Below are 18,715 nucleotides of genomic sequence, written 5' to 3'. Positions count from 1 at the left end.
TTTTTAGTTAATTTCAAACGGTAATTTTTTTTGGGCAAACGGTAACTTCGGTGTCATATCTGTTAAATTAAGTAATTTAGGGTTTTTATGGATGGTATAAATAGATAGTCTCAACCATTGGGAGATACTTTTGCAATCACAATTCTACAGACGCTTCTACATCATCTTCTAATCAAACACTATTGATCATCTGGTATTCGGTTACTGTTCATCTTCTTATTAATCTTTAAATCCTTATATCTTTTAAAAAATGGTGAAATACCTCCCCTACGTTCTTATCCCTACTGCTAATCTGAATAGGGCTCGCCCTATAAAATGGGGTAAGGATGTGCAAGTACCTATAAACAATCGGGTGGCATGTATTGATATACCTCCTGATTTTTAAAACCAGAGATATGAACAGCTTGTTATGTTTTGCAAAATCATCCTCTCAGAGAAGGATTTTTCAAAACACCTGATTATATGTATCCAGCTATGCTTGCAGAATTTTGGTATACATGTACAAGTGACTCTGAAGCTAGAACCATCACTGGCACATATGGTGATGGTGCAAACACTTTAATTATTTCTGAAGCATCTTTATGATGTGTTTTGAATCTGCCTGCTAGAGACAATTTTGTTGCTATTGCCTCTAAATCTGGGGCAAAGCAGAGTTGTCCAATAGTGGATCAACTAATGACTACAGGCACAATTAGAATGAATACGTTTTCTTCAAAATGGAGTTTTATAATTGCAAACATTTTAAGAAGCTTAAGTTATAAAAGTGGCAGTTTAAGTGAGATGAATGAGATGGAAATCCAAATTTTTAATGCTTTTGTGACACGGAGAGACATAGATTTTGCAAATCTATTCTTAAATGAACTTTTAATACTGGTTAACAGGAGCACTAGGGATCACAATGTTCCATTCATTAGATTCATGAGTCTAATGTTTGAGGACACCCTAACTCCACCTTTGTATGCGGGGCTAAATCATGAATTTAACTTTATGGCAGTACCAGAGTGCAGCAGTAAAATGTTTCACTCACCCATCAACCCTCTTGAGGTTACACTAACACCAGCTATGCTGGTGTGGGTTGGAGTCAATGATCAACCAGCTGAAAATGTTGGGTCATCTTCCTCAGAGGATTGGCTACCTGAATCTGGGGAGGATGAAAGTTCAGATTCTGCAGACTCTGATCTGTTCACAGACTCTGAGTCTTCTTCCAGTCCTAATCTAGGGGCTCACTCATCTGTACCAGAAGTTGAACACTCAACTAATGATGCAGATTCGACAGCGCCCTCAATTGCAAGTGATCAGGGTGTTTTCTCTATAATACCTTCAGGTATGGATACTAAATTGCAGACTGAGGATATGAGTGAGGTACAACTACCAAACTCTAACCCATCCTCACCCACTGCTACAGAAGAATTAAATCTTTCCTCACGCAACCTTATGACTTCACCATGTCATACAGAGAATACCACCATACTTGAAACCATAGATGAACAAGCATCTGTAGACTCCCATCCAAATCTGTCTACTAGGTTAGATGCTAAAATTAATGCTTCTTCATCCCTACTAGGGACTGATGAAGTTATTGGTCAAACTCAGCCTTCACCTAATAGAATAGTTAACATGGATTTCCACATTACTGACACTGAGAAAACTCTCTCAGATGCTCAAACTACAGAGGTCCCAATCCTAGACTCAACAAACCAATCCATAGCTCCATCAAATTCACCTAAACCCACTACTACCTCAGATTCCAATCTGACTCACTCATCTCCCACAAATAACTCCTTACACATTCTAGCATGAGCTACCAATGTTGATCTCAGGTCACAGGGTGAGGTACAGGCTCCAAAACCTTCTATGTCTCATGATCTCAGTCCTTCTCAACGGGAGAAAGGTGAGGACACACAAACAAAACAATCACCCCATACTGGTATTCCACCCCAACCTGAGGCACAATTAAATTTGATTGGTATTTTTAATGCTTTGACTAAGTTGACATCACAGTTTGATGACAAGCTGACAAGTGTGCGGGATGGGTTTAACAACTTGAATAATAACTTGGCAACCAGAAATGAGCTGGAGGAGGTAAGGAGGTTGGTAGGGAATTTGTCATGTGTGGTGATGCAGGTACAGAAAGATCAGGCAACCACTTCATGTTCTAACAATGCTATGTTGCAGACTATAAACAGAAGGTTAGATTCTATGGAGGTGGCTATGCAGGATGTTGATAGCATTCTTACTGAGATTGTTGGTCTATCTACAGAGCTTGGAACAATCAAATATTTTCAAGAAAAGATCTATGATCACATTACTCATATAGATCATCCACCTTATTCTGATGATGAAGTTGATGATGTCAAAAAGGGGGAGATGAACAAAAGAAACCAGGAATTTGATGCATTCATTACAAAGCATCCAGGTAAAAGAGTTAAGTTTGCTAATGATGGTACAGGTGAATGGATTCCATGGGTTAAGTCTGGAGGTTCCTCAAAGGCTGAGGGGGAGTCAAAGGCTGACGGGGAGTCACATGTTGAAGCAGAAGGGGAATCAAAGGCTGATGGGGAGGATAAAGCTGAGCAACTGCAACAATAATCTAAACCTAAAGTCACTAAGTTGTATTCAAGGAAGAAAGCTATTCCAAAGAAGAAAAAGAAGGATGAAGGATGTAAACCAAGTGTAATCAGTATTGAGTCTGATGATGATAGTGATGGTAATGATAATGATGATGATATGATAGCTGTTTTAGCTATGAACAGGGCAGAAAGGAGGAGAGCTAGAGCAGAAAAGAAAGCAGAATCTGTTAAACAGAGCATAGATTCAAATGTGCAAAGAAAATAAAAAGCAGCTGGTAAAAGAAAATTGAGTCCTGCAGAGGAGGCAGTTGCTGCTACAGAAGGAATGTCTGTTGAAAATTATCTGAACATGATAAGGGAACAAGAGTCAAGGTCCAAAGCTGAGAAATTTGTATTGAAAAGATTAGAGGAAGAAAGAGATATGGCTGAGAAGTTGAATGATAGATTTTCATATAGAGGGTTTAAAGACAATACAATTGTTGATTGTTTTTTAAGAAGAAATGATGATGGGATTGTAAGTATTAAGTTGATCTTGGATGATAAAAGCAAAAGAGTAATTAATTTGGATTAGGTGTTCATTTTAGGTCCTTTTGAATGAAAAGCTATTGCAAGGTGTGTTAAGAAATTGCAAGAATGGGATCTGAAACCAGAAGTTCTTAGACAGATTCACATGTTAGTTCATGTTTCATATGAACTAGGAATGATAGCAGAAGAAGAATATAAAGGATACTGCAGAGTTCATTCAGAAGAAGAAAGAACAAAAATTGGTAGGGTAAATTTAATTTTTGAAGATGAGAAGAATCCAATGTTTCAGGTTCCAAATCATGTGAAGTTTGAAGATAATGTTTATATATTTGATTCTGAAGGGCTAATGTATAAAGACAGAAGAAACACTGAATGTTTGATGAAAGTTGATAAGTTCAAGGATACACAGCTAAGCCATCTGATTGCACTTCTTAAGAAGTGTGAATCTGAACAGAGTTTACCATTCAGAAAAAAATTGGTGGACTTTTTGTTTCTAAATTTGACTGAGATTGAAAGCAATTCAAATATGAGGTTCATGAGTGATGTTATCAAGGATGAGTATGCAAAACTTCAGAAGAAAAGAGCAACAGCAGAATCTTCAAGTCAAAGAAAAGATGGAGGAAAGAAAAGAAAAATTGTATGGTTCAAAGTAATTGTGTCTGTAACTTTGTTTATGTATTCACATACCAGTTAAACTTATATTCTTGTTTATGTGTTTTGACATCATCAGATAGGGGGAGATTGTTAGGAATTTTGTAAATCTGATGAGTCAAAGAAGTCTTAGCTGAAAAGTATTTTGAGTCTGTATTATTTGAGTCTGTAACATTTAGAGTCTGGAAGATTGAAGAACATAGACTCTGCTCAACAAGAACTACAGATTCTACGATTGCTGAAAAGAGATAAATATCAAATCAAATACGTGTGAAATTATTGAAGATAAGAATGAAGAGATTCCATCTAAACGAATATATCTGATTTCTAGGAGAGATCATTGAAGAAATATGGTATTATCTAGTTTCCTTTTATTTAGCTACGTTTGTTTTGGAGTAAATTTGATAAGATTTGAGAAGCGTGTTTCTCAAATCCATAAATAGGGAACTTGTAATTCATTCCAATTCGCCAATTCAATACCTATTATCTTCTCTATTATTCATTCTCTTCTGTGTTGATTTTAATTGTATAGTTCAATTGATTCCGCACTTTATAACTTAATTGTTATTATGTTCAATTGATCTTATGAAACGTTCTAGGTTGGTTGATTGTGATCCATCATTTTTAAGCAAAAACTTCTACGGGTCATAAACCATCAAGTCCTACAAAGGTTATAAATCTTCAACATTTTACCATATGCTATTACTTTTGAACTATTTGTAGAATCACTTTTTCGTTATTATTGAATTCATATTCATATTCGTAGTCATATTACATTCTTATATTTTGCTTCAATTTACTATGATTCGGATATTTTCTATGCACACTTGTATAAAATACTCTTCTCATAGCAACATCATCAAGCAGAACTTATTTTCGTCTTAAGATATTCTATACAATTTAATAAATAAAATTATAATTTCAAGCTATGACCAATTGCTCTCAGTCGCTTACACGTTTTTACATCTTTTGATTTTTTTACAAGTTTTAAGCTTTTTTTTAACAACAAATGTATGTATTAGAAAACGTTCCCAAGCAAAGCGTTAAGAGAGAAAAAAACATTACAATGGGTTTAGAAGCTACGATTTTCAATTTGAAACTACATGACCTCTATCTTTACGCCAATGAAAAGAATACAATTAAATGACATCAAACAAACTACATCTACAAATAACAATACCATTAAAGACAATGCCGTTACTGAATCGCCAAAGTACCTATAGTAGGGTAAGGCAAATCGTTAGAATCCGGTCCTTAGAAGTAGAAGCCAACTGCGCACCATCGATCCAATTGTTAACACCCAACCACGAATAAAAAATAGGCATACCGCAATTTAGCCAAACCCGAGCCGTCCTCAACATGTCAGTGGCACTCGAACACTCAAATGATTGTGGTCTTTGACTCCCTGACAACACACCGGACACACAATCGACATGATATCTAAACCTTTTGTGGAGAGATTCCAATGTAAAGGAAGAGAATCGAGCTTGAACCGTCACCAAAAAACATTCACTTTCTTTGGAAGATGCTTGATCCAAGTTGTTTCAATTTAGAGCGATGGTAGAGAGTGATGATCGATATAGACCCTGATATCTTTTACAATATATAACCCGTCCGAATTCAATGAAAACAACCATATATCCTCGCTGTCCGAAAGCTGAACATCATGAATTTCTGTTCGAGATCTGATAACGAAGACATGTTACGTCCACCAATGTCTTCCCTAGACAAGTTTCAATGCCACTCGTCATTTACCCGTTAGTCAAATACCTTATCTTCTTTATTAGAATCGAGGTGATACAACCTGTTGTAGCGAGTTGCCAACGATGACGAGCCACACCAATTAAATATTTAGGGATCCCTATCGGTTCGAACATGAGAAGAATTTCGAGTTGGGCGGACTTGAGCAAAAAATTCATCTCACGGCTAGCATCGTGGAAAGCAAGTGTAATTTCATCGGGCGATAAACTTACTCTCTTAAAATCGGTTATGGGTAGCATCGAAATTTACTACATGTCATTGTTTATGTACCCGGAAACGAACCTAAATAATCTAGAGGCTTTACATGCTAGATTTTTTTGGGCAGATAGCACTACTAATAGAAAGATGGCTTGGGTCAGAGGCGGATTCAGAGTGTAAGAGAGAGGAGGGGGGGCCGCCCCCGGTGGATTTCGAAATTTTAGTGTAAAAATTTTGGATTTTTCGACTTTGCCCTATGTGGATTTTTTTTTTTCCTCAAAACCTTCAAATTTTGTCCAAAATTCTCCAAATTTTGACCCAAAACCTTCAAATTTTACCCACAAATCTTTAAATTTTGCCTAAAAACTTCAATTTTTTGCCCCAAAACCTCCATATTTCACTAAAAAAAATTACTATGATTTAAAAAAAAATTTCGCCCCCGGTGAAAAAAAATTCTGGATTCGCCATTGGCTTGGGTCATATGAGGATCCGTCCTCGCACCCCTAAGCCATGGTGGTTTGAATATTGGGAGTTTAAAGGCCTTTAATCTTGCTTTAATCCTTAATTGGCGATAGAGATATCTTATTTGTTCGAACGATTATTGGGTCAAATTGGTAAAATATATACATGGTAACAATTTTGAGAGTACATATGGCATTATTACATGAACTTTGTGCCGACGATGACGAACAACAAGTTTTAAGCTGATAAGTTGTACATGTTGCTGATGTTAGTATACAAGTAATAAAGGGTGCAGATCCTGCGAAATGGAAATGCATATTTAATAAATTTTTTTGTTCATCATGGTATATTCGATGGCATTTTCTGGTTTAATATGCTCTCATATTTTAGCAATATCACAGATTGTTCTGTTTTACCTTAAAAAAAATTTCGATATATAATGTTCATTGGCTTACGTAATCGGATATGAACCAAGTTTATGTTCTTATTACTTTTCTTATACTGTCAATTATATAAAAGAATTTGGTTTACATAATCGGATATGAACTAAGTTTATGTTCTTATTACTTTTCTTATACTGTCAATTATATAAAAGAATTTGGTTTTTTTACATTAAATGGTAAAGTTTGATAAAATATTTCAAATACCTACTTCTTTTATAATTACAAACTCATTATTATACTATATTATAAATCAACTACATTTATATTTATATATGATCCACATGTTGGTTTAATAACATTTGTCAAATAACATATCATTCAACATTTATCTTGCGACAAACCCGTAACTCAACGGATCATTCTAGTTTATAATAAAGAACATATGAGATCAATATCACCACGTCATTAAGATAATCTAATAGGTTTACATATTTACATGGCATGAAAGGTGAGGTTTTAATAATTTATTTTAAAAAAATAATAAACCTAGCTCTAAAAGCTATTGTTAAGCTTTAATTACAAAGTTAATTTTTAATATAAAGTTACACATATTCATGTCCCCAAAATCTAAGTATACAAGTAAGAAAATTGTGATTGTATTAGTGATATTTTGACTTTGATGCAGGCGGTCATTAATTTTTTAATACGAATTATTTAATAATCGCTTCTGACTCATTATCGCTCTAAAATATGCATTTATTGAATGATATATGTAATTTATTTAATTTTGAAGATTTGTTATATTTCAAGTAAATAATAATAAATATCCTTATCCTTATGGGGTGGAGGTGGCGGGTGCGTGTCCCTATCGATTTACCACGTTTTGAAAAATAACAAGGCTCGTAAAAACTTGAATCATGCTTGAGGTTGACTCGCTGGTTTTATACAAAGAACAAGCTCAACTTGATAACCTAACGAGTCTATAATACAATATATATATATATATATATATATATATATATATATATATATATATATATATATATATATATATATATATATATATATATATATATATATATATATATTTGTTATGAAAATAAAAAGAAAATCGGTATTATACTCCAACTAAAGTTTTATTTTTCAATTTTATTTTTACAAAGCAAGCAACTAATCAAAATTAGTTGTGTTGCCATCAAATGACAAACATACCTCCATATACCCCGAGAGGCAAAAGATCTAAAACTAGGAGGGTGTTTGTTTATCTCTTAATGAAATGGTTCAGCGCTGAATACTGAACCATTCAACATTTAGTGTGTTTGTTTCTAACATCTGAATGACATATATAGTCTTTTAACTATTAAACACAAAAAATTTATATAATATTATAATATACTCTTTAAATTATATCAAAAACGCATATTAAACAACTAAATTCTACTGTAGTTATTATTAATATAAAGTTTAATAAGGTAACTTTACATTATTAATATTGTACATTCAAAATGATTATCAACAGCTTATTGTCATTAAAACTAAACTGATTTAAAACTTTTGAATCATTCAGATTATGAACCATTTCGCGTTTAATCATTCAATTTTATCAAATGGCACCATAATCAAAAATACCGACCCGACCCGGTTGTCAATTTGTGATGTGACTTTTTATTTGTGGCACATGACATCCTATTTTTTAAAATCTGGCTTTAAGTTTCATACTTATTAAACAAATACAGTAACTAATTTCATTTACATTTTAATTAAATTTTGGTTAACACATAATTTTTTTCATCTCTTTACGGATACAAGCACACAAATTACAGTATTTATTACAAGAGGAAAAATTCACTATCAAAAAAGGATTCATAATGTAAGTAATTTGGATTTACGAGGTTACAACTCCGAGCAACTTGTAAAACAGGTTGTCTCGAAATTAGTCTGCTCACAAAGCGAGTTGGAAGCTCAAGTCCGAAATGAACCAAGAAACTAATTTGGATTAAGAAAAATTATTATCACACCGCATCGCGCGAGTTTCTTAACTCGTTATTGTACTACGGAGTAATAACTAAGTCTTTATTCAAGGTAGTTGTGAACTTGTGATGCAATTAATAACTTGTCGTTTATTTATTTGATGAATTTGTGATGAAATTAGTGAAATTGGACAAGTATGTCTATGCCGACAACTACGAGCACATTCAGTCCAACTCATGCTTCCTACTTACACATTTGTTTGAAAGGAACTAATATATAATATATTACACCATTAATTGTTAAATAAGTGGAACTGAATATTTAATGCCTAAAAACACACCCAGTTAGTCTTATGTTCAAATATCACTAATGTCATAACTTGAGATTACTAAGTAAAAAAAGATCAAAAACGAACCAGAATATTTGCTTAGACCGTAAATATAAGATTAAAAATATCGTTCTCTCCAAATAGCCCGACTCTTTATCTATTTATATCCATATGTACATCAATCATTTTTTTTTTTATTAAACATTGTAAACCCATTTGTACATCAAACGTTTATTATTAAATATCACTGAACACTCAAAAAGTATAAAGCATATTTGGTAACGCATGATACAAATTAAGGATGTACTGATGTACAAATCGTCACTCTTAAAAATACGGCCCCTATATAAATTTATCAGCTTACACATATATCCTTTTCTAAAACATAGAAGGTAAAGTTTGTTGGAAATATGTTCTCGGGTTGGCTATGGTTCGACCGTGGTTTGACCGTGGTACATATATTCCGAAGATATGTTCATGACATTAAATAAAAAAAGTCCATTTATCCTATTCGGTCACACACAAAGGCCAATCGTAAATTGTTTGATATACCTTCTAATCGGAAATTAATTTATTAATCATTAGTTAATGGTTTAATAAATTAAGTAAGTTTTTTTTTATGTGTGTACATATACTTACAAATCTAAATATGTAGAGATTTGATTAGATTTTGCAAATCAAATTTTATATAATATATAAGATTTGATTTGATATAAATAAGATTTGATTTGATTTATAAATCTTATTTTATATAAAGATGTGTACTATAATCATAATATATAAGATTTGATTTGATATAAATAAGATTTGATTTGAGTTGTAAATCTTATTTTATATAAAGATTTGATTTTTTAAATCTTTCAAAATCTTTATATTTGTATTATATGTATTATTGTATCAATTTTAATTCTATATAATACCAAATCTTGGTATTTAAAAGATATAGAAACTTGAGATACAAAAACACACATACAAAATGATATTTCTCTTTCTCTTTTTCAAGTAACCAAAATACTTGAGATCTATAATTGGGTTCGGTTTTGGTGGAAATAAGGAAAAAGAAAAGATCCGTTAAGTAGAAGGTATAGATTGAAACAAGGTTGGAACTTTGGGTGTCTACCGTTTAGAGGAACTCTTCTTTGGGTTTTTCAGATTCGATCTTCAAAAGGCTACAAAGGTTGTATTCTAATCTTCTCTTGTTTAATTTCGTTAATTTTGTTTTGTTTGCTAAAGTTTTGTACAATGATCCGTGGAAGAGTATGATTTTGTAAAGTTTTAAAAATGCTTCCGCTCGCTTTGAATTTGTATCATACTCCAACAGTGGTATCCGAGCCAGGTTGTACAAGTTTTAACAAACTTTTCTTATGATATTTAGTTTTGATGGATGCGTTGTGCATGATTCTTGGAGATGATCATGCATAACAAACATGCAAAACAAGTATCATAATTTATGTTTTATGTTTCCTAAATACTAATTTGAATCTTGGATTTTGGCAAAATGTAAAATGGGTTAAATTCATTTTTTTCATTTAAGAAATTTTTTTCAGCCTGGACAGTCCGTATTTGATGGACTGTTTCGAGGCTTTAAACTCAATATTATTGTATGAGACCAATTGCATTTGAAAGCTAACTGAAAGAACTTAAATTTGAAAAAAAAATTCATCGAAAACGGATTAGAAATGAGTAAGATATGACCATTTAAAGTTACATGTATGAATCTGCCAAAATCCGAAAATTTTAATGGTAACTTGCATGTTGACTATTAAAGATTCAATGTTTAGGAAAATAAAGTACATGAATTCTTTTCATGTTTTACATGAAATGAGAAAATTAAAATTATTAATTTTAGACTTTATGCTTTGGTAAGGTGAATAAATCTCCAACATGTTTTGATTCACTTAATATGTTTATTTGGATGGTTTTGGCATGAAAACCATACTTACAAAATATGAAGTGGGTTTACATACATATGTTATGTAAACAAGGATTGAATATTATAAGTGCCATTAAGTGTTGTTTAAATCAATCCTTATCGAAACATGTTATATGAAAATGGACGGTTGGCACTCCATTTGTTATGTATGTGATTGTTGTATGAAATCGGTAGTATTTGCCTCAATAAGACCCTTGTGTGAATGTTTGGTTGTATGATTTAATTTATTATTTATTCGGGATGAATGTAATAATTTATTAAACGACTTGCATGTCGTCTTTCTATTTATATTGTATTTGTAATAGTATAGAAAATAGAATAGTTATTTTGTAAGATAATGCAACCAAGATTGAAATCAAGAAGACGATGTTCACAAGGCGGCCCATCCGAGCATATAATGGAGATGGCGGTTTTAGTGGGAGCCAATTCTCACACAAGGTTATGTCCCTAGTTGACCATGTTTTTCCGTGTGTTGGCTCACCGGAAAAACGCATAGGACTCGAGGCATACTACCGATAATTGCGTGTCATGATTATTATTGTTTTATTATTTGTCTATGCCATGCTAGCTAGAAAATGTTTTAAAAAAAATAAAAGGGACAATAATTGTAACATCCCGCGTTTTTCCGTTAAATTTAATTTTAACACCGTCTTTTTTTTTTAAAAAAAACATAATCTTTCGTATTTAAATTAATAGTTTCCGTGAGTAACGTTCATTATATTCCCGCTATTTAATTTTGACATCACCCGTTTACTCGAGCGTTTTAAAAATATTCGATCGGTTAAATCCCGCACCCGCTTCTAAACTCGAGGGACTAAAATTGACACGGGGCAAACTAGTTGACTAGGTCAACTAGTCCACCCCAATCACCACCATTCAATCACCTCCATCTCTCTCTCTCTTTCTCTCTAGCAAGAACACACACACAAACACCCAATTCAAACATTCATCATCTAAATTCGGATCGGGAAGCAAACTTCAAAACAAATTACATTTTCGTGATCCTCTCTTCATCCTCTACATTTTGATACCAATTTCATCTCATTTGGGTAACTTTCTAAAATCACTAATTTTCTTTAAATTCGTGTTTTTGACTTGAAATTGTGTTAGTTAGTGTCTATGGCTCGCGTATAACATGAATATATGTTTTGTTTGCTCGATTTGTTGATTTGGAGTAACTAGTTTGAGTTTTTGAAATGGGTTTGCTTAATCCTTGATTTTGGATGAGTTAATGTTGTTAGATTGTTAAAGTGCATGTTTTAATTGTGTTACTAGTATCATTAGCCACATTTTGATGTGTAGGTTGATTAAGAAAACTTCAAAAACCCGATTAATGATTTTGTGATGTTTGACTAGGGTTTGATAGTTCTTGACATGAACTTTTGATGCTTGAATGCCATGAAATGTTAATTGTTAGTGTTTAGTAGTAATGTATGCTTCATTACCTTCAAAACGGCATATCATATGTGTGAATTGGATTCCCGAATCATAAAATGCGTTTCTTTGATTTTTGGTTGAAAATGATGAACTTTGATGATGTTTTCGATTTGGAAATTGTCGGTTATGATCTATGAAAAGTGTTTAATTGTATTCCTTGTTAAAATACCTTTCCAACGATATAAGATACATGTTTAGGAGATTTGCGGTTTGTGAGTTAGGAATTTTTGAAGTTGGATTCGTGCATAAGTTGAAAACTGCAGAAAATAGCTGAACAGCATGGTGCGCGGCGCGCACCTCACCCTGCGCGGCGCGCAAATGGGTCTGGCCAGATTCTGCTCACTTTGTCACTTTTCACGCGAAATGTTTGACTAGCTATCGACCTCCGATTCACATGAAACTTGTTTTAATATACTTGTATATGAATAATTAGCATAGAAAAATAGTCCGGGGCCCGACCCGAACATGTTGACTTTTTCGTTGACTTTGACCAAGTTTGACTTTTAGTCAAACTTAACCAAACTTTTATACAATCATTCTAACATGCTTTTATACTTGTTTCTTGTATGAAACTTGACAACGTGATTCACATGCTATACTTAATCGAGTCGTAACGAGCCATAGGACTAATTGAACACATTTCACCCGACCTTGTATCGTAACCGGTTAATTGACACAACTTACTTGTTTAGGTCAAGGCTAAGCAACTTTCATGCATACGTTACTTTGTGAAGTACTTTTATACTCGTGCACTCGAGGTGAGATCATAGTCCCACCTTTTCAACAACTTTTTATACTTTTAAATTGTGGGCTGAGAAACATATACTTTGTTACATTTTGTACTACTTACTTTTATACTTTGAACACAAGTACAAGGAAAACAAACATTCCACAGCGAGTTAGAACAAAAATCCTCAATTCGATTATCATTAGTTACACTTGCAGGGTGTAAGCGAGAACTTATATTGTGTGGCCATACGGGTTTGACAAACCCTCATTACGGACGGTTCGCTACCGTCTACGGATGAAATATATTTTCGAGAAACAGTGTATGTTCTAACACTATTGTGATGGGGTTCTATGGAAGGAAACGTTAAGTCTTGATAATTGGGTGCTCGCGAACAATACTTTTGGAATGCAAACGATTTTGATAATCAACTATGGGAATACTAAATCTTGTGGTTCAAAAACAACGTTTACAAATACATCTATGATTTCACCAACGTTTTTCGTTGACAGTTTTCTATATGTTTCTCAGGTTCATACTCGGCTACTTGATACATGCTTCCGCACACTTTGATTTCTTGCTTGAGGTCAAGCATACATGCATACGCTAGTGATAGCACTTTTGGATTAAACCTTAAAGCATACATACTTACGCTATTTATAGCAACTGTGATTTTCAACTTATATTATGTCGCAAGTTATTTCATTTATACTTTACAATTTTTGTAATCTTAAACTTGTTGTCGAATTGTTTGTAAACTAAACTTTGCAAGTCTTGTACGTTTCAAATGAATGCGACATAATTTTGGTCAAACGAGTCTCATATAGGGACTACGACCACGCAACGGGACCTAAGTTAACGGCGCCGTCAATAACGGTTTTGGTCGGGTCGTTACAATAATCATATAAAACGGTTTGGTTAAAATTAGTTTAACAAACGCAACACGCAGTACATAATTAGCAAATGTTTTAAAATGGTGTAAACTACTTTTGCTAAAAGAAAACAAAAAACCCGTTTTAAATGTAAACTTTACGCTATCCATGAGTAGTACACACATCCGAACCTTCTACCTGTTAGAGTTCGCGATACCCGAGAGTCTTGGGCCGGACTTTAATTGGGTGTTGGGAAGGGTGAGGTGAATTTCGCGATACCCGAGAGTCTTGGGCCGGATTTCACGTGTATCTATCACGGACGATTTACAATCTGAAATCGTGGTTTGCGGCAAACCCGCCACGAGGAAGGATTAGCGTAGAAGGGATTAAACATGCCAAGTGAAATAATTTATTATCACTAAATCCCGCAGAACCTAAGAATTTCATAATGGATGAAATTGGAATATAGTTACCTACCTAAATAGCTTATGGTTGGCGATCTGCGGCGAACCCGTCGTTAACATAAGTGAAATATGGATCTTAGCCTTGTTAATTATAATTGTTTGAATATTAAACACACTTGGGTAATTATCTTAACAAGGTTTAAACATATCAAACTAACTAATACAACTTACTTTAAAAATAAAAATATGACAGATGTCTGCAACAAACACAAATCCTACTCCGTCATCAATCACTAATTTCTGCCTTAAAGGGCTCCTCGAAAAGGACAAGCTTACGGGTTTGAACTACATGGACTGGCTTCGCAACCTAAGAATTGCTCTTAGGATGGAAGGAAAGATCAGGGCTATTGAGGAACCCTTACCGGCAGAACCCGGATCGAGAGCTACTCAAGCGGCTAGGGACGAGTTTGAAAATCGGCGTTCCGAGTCTAATGAGGTAGCATGCTTGATGTTTGCGACCATGTCTCCAGAGCTCCAAAAGGGCATGGAGAGCTTAGGGTCATATGACATGCTTAACCAACTCAAGGACATGTTCCAACAACAAGCAAAGCAAGAAAGGTTTGACACCGTGAAAGCTCTCGTATCTTGCAAAATGGCAACGGGAAGTAGTGTTAGTGTCCATGTACTACAAATGAAAGGGTACATAGACCGGTTGGAGCGCCTTGGTTTTTCCATAAGTCAGCAGCTTGCAACGGATTTTATCCTGAACTCGCTGACTAGTGCATATGAAGGATTCATTATGAACTATAATATGAACAATATGGAGAAAACAATCATGGAGCTCCATGGCATGTTAAAAACCGCTGAGGCTAACATGGCCAAAGCTAAACCCGCAACTACCGCTCTAGCCATTCGTGAAGGTGGGATTAAGAAGAAGAAAAACAAAGCAAAGGGCAAGAACAAGGGCAAGGGTAAGGTTGGCACGTCTAACTTCAAACCTAAACCTAAGGGCATTGCTAACTCTTCTACTTCAAAGATCCCGCAAACCAAGTCTCCTGAAGAAGCAATATGCTTTTATTGTGGGGATAAAGGACATTGGAGGCGCAATTGTACTAAGTACTTGAAGGAACTTAATGAACTACGGGCTAAGGGAGTCGCCGTACCTTCAGGTTTGTTCATGATTGAACTAAACAATACTACTATTTCTAATTCCTGGGTATTGGACACGGGATGTGGTACTCACATTTGTACAAATGTGCAGGGACTCACAAGAAGTAGGAAGCTGAAGACCGGGGAGCTTAATCTAATCATGGGGAATAAGAATGTTGCCTCTGTTGACATGATTGGAGAATACAAGCTTTCTTTTGATTCTGGTTTATGTATTGTTTAATCTAATGTTTGCTACAGTGCCGAAATGGCAAGAAACATTATATCTTTTGATGCTTTATTTAATGATGGTTTTAATTTTAGTTTTGATAATGGATCAATACTTGTTCACAAAAATGGGATGTTTTATTTCAAGGCTAGTCCTTGTAAAGGCATCTTAGAAACCACAGCAAAGCTAAATGATAGTTCAATCTACAATGTTGATTCATCCAAAGATGTTTTGGATAAAACGTATCTATGGCATTGTCGTTTAGGCCACATAAACAAGAAACGCATAGCCAAACTCCAGTCAGATGGAATTCTAGAATCATTTGATATAATATCGTATGATGAATGCGAATCTTGCTTATCAGGAAAAATGACAAAGGCACCTTTCACAGGAAGCTGTGAACGGGCAAAGGATCTGTTGGGGTTGGTACACACTGATGTGTGCGGTCCGTTCAGATCGCCTACTAGACACAAGGAACGATACTTCGTTACATTTACTGATGACTTCAGTAGATATGGCTATGTTTATTTAATTAAACAAAAGTCTGAAACTTTTGGAGTGTTCAAGGCATACCAAAACGAAGTAGAAAATCAACTGAACAAAAGAATTAAGATTCTCCGATCTGATAGAGGTGGTGAATATCTTAATGATGAATTTCGTGATCATCTACGGGGTTGTGGGATAATCTCACAATTAGCTCCTCCTAGAACACCACAACATAATGGTGTGACTGAAAGGAGGAATCGAACATTACTTGATATGGTTCGATCCATGATGAGCCGCACAATGCTTCCAATCAGTTTTTGTGGTTACGCCCTACAAACTGCCTCAAGGATCCTTAACCTCATCCCAACCAAGAAAGTTTCCAAAACACCTTATGAGATATGGCATGGTAAAACTGTGTCTCTCTCATATCTAAAAATCTGGGGTTGTGAGGCTTATGTTCGTCGTGAAGCTCAAGATAAACTTGAACCCAGATCTGAAAAGTGTTTATTTGTTGGTTACCCGACTGATTCTTTTGGATATTTGTTTTACAACCCTACTGAGAACAAAGTCTTTGTGTCTCGAAGGGGAGTCTTCCTTGAAAAGGATCTCATATCGAAAGGAACCAGTGGGAGCAAAATTGACCTTGAAGAAATTCAAGAATCAACCGACATGGAAACCGATATTGGAACCGATTCTCCTCAAGAGGTCGACGAGCCTGCAATTGAAAGAGAAACCGACCTACAGCCACCACCCATACGTAGATCTGATAGAGTGCGTCGAACACCAAAGAAATATAGTTTACACATATTTGAGGGTGATGACGAAAATATAGATTCTGATGAACCTATTACCTATCAGGAAGCGATGACAGGCCCCAAGTCTGCCAAATGGAAGGAGGCTATGGACAACGAGATCCAATCCATGCATGATAATCAAGTCTGGATCTTGATTGATCATATACCAGGTATTAAAACTATTGGGTGTAAGTGGGTCTTCAAGAAGAAGACCGATATGGATGGAAATGTACACACATTCAAAGCCAGACTGGTGGCTAAGGGTTACACGCAACAATATGGTGTAGACTATGATGAAACTTTTTCACCAGTAGCTATGTTGAAATCCATTAGAATACTTCTTGCCATAGCTGCATTTTATGACTATGAGATATGGCAAATGGATGTAAAAACAGCTTTCCTTAATGGTAAACTAACAGAGGATGTGTTTATGACATAACCTGAGGGTTATGTACATCCTAAGTATCCTAATAGTGTGTGCAAGCTTCAAAGGTCCATTTATGGACTTAAACAAGCTTCTCGTACCTGGAATCTTTGCTTTAATGAGAAGATCAAAGAATTTGGTTTTATTAGAGGCGAAGATGAGCCATGTGTCTATGTTAGGTCTACTGGGAGTGTTGTAGTCTTCCTTGTACTATATGTCGATGACATATTACTTATGGGAAACGATATCCCGACACTGAAAGATGTCAAAGCTTGGCTAGGGAAATGTTTCTCCATGAAAGACATAGGAGATGCATCATATATTTTGGGAATAAAGATCTATCGAGATAGGTCAAGGAGATTAATTGGGCTAAATCAAAGTGCATATATAGATAAGATATTGAAGAAATTCGGTATGCATAACTCTAAGAAAGGGTGCGTTCCTATGAACCCTGGAATGATATTGAGCAAGTCTCAATGTCCTAATTCTGACTTGGAGTCAGCTACCATGAGTCGTACTCCATATGCTTCAGCTATAGGATCGATCATGTATGCGATGATATGCACTAGGCCTGACGTGTCGTATGCACTAAGCATGACTAGTCGTTATCAGGCCAATCCTGGTGAAGCTCATTGGATAGCAGTCAAGAACATTCTAAAGTATCTTAGGAGGACCAAAGAGATGTTCTTGGTCTATGGTGGGAATGACGAGCTGAGCGTCAAAGGATACTCAGACGCTAGTTTCCAATCAGATAGAGATGATTGCTCTTCACAATCAGGATTTGTATTTATGTTGAACGGTGGAGCCGTCACATGGAGAAGTGGCAAGCAAAGTACTATTGCTGATTCTACGACAGAAGCCGAGTATATAGTGGTAAATGAAGCTGCTAAAGAGGCCATGTGGATAAAGAAATTCATCGGGGATCTAGGAGTGGTTCCTACAATCCATGATCCTGTTGAAATTTTCTGCGACAATGTGAGTGCGGTTGTCTTGGCTTAAGAACCGAGGTCACAAAAGCGTACACGGCATATACTCAGAAAGTACCATTACATCCGTCAACTTGTAGCAGAAAATGACATATTATTAAGTAGAGTAGACACGACTAAGAACTTGGCTGATCCTTTCACCAAGCCTTTGCCACAGACTAAGCATGATGCTCATAGCATGTCTATTGGCATTCGTGTCATTGATGATAAAGTTTGATTGTATTTATTATGTTAAGTTTGAAACTTTAAACATTGGGCAATAATATATGTTGCAATTGATCTGATGATTAATATATTGAGATTATATTATACGCACGATGCGATCATTTCATTGTATATTGCCATGTTTCATTTTGCATGTTTTAACTTCCAATGAATACTATTTCATAAACTTCCACAGTCAGTCATTCTCTAAGGAAGAGAGAATT

The sequence above is a fragment of the Rutidosis leptorrhynchoides genome, chromosome 2, assembly GCF_046630445.1.
Source record: "Rutidosis leptorrhynchoides isolate AG116_Rl617_1_P2 chromosome 2, CSIRO_AGI_Rlap_v1, whole genome shotgun sequence".
Taxonomy (NCBI): Eukaryota; Viridiplantae; Streptophyta; class Magnoliopsida; order Asterales; family Asteraceae; genus Rutidosis; species Rutidosis leptorrhynchoides.
Note: the sequence above shows the minus strand (reverse complement) of the source record.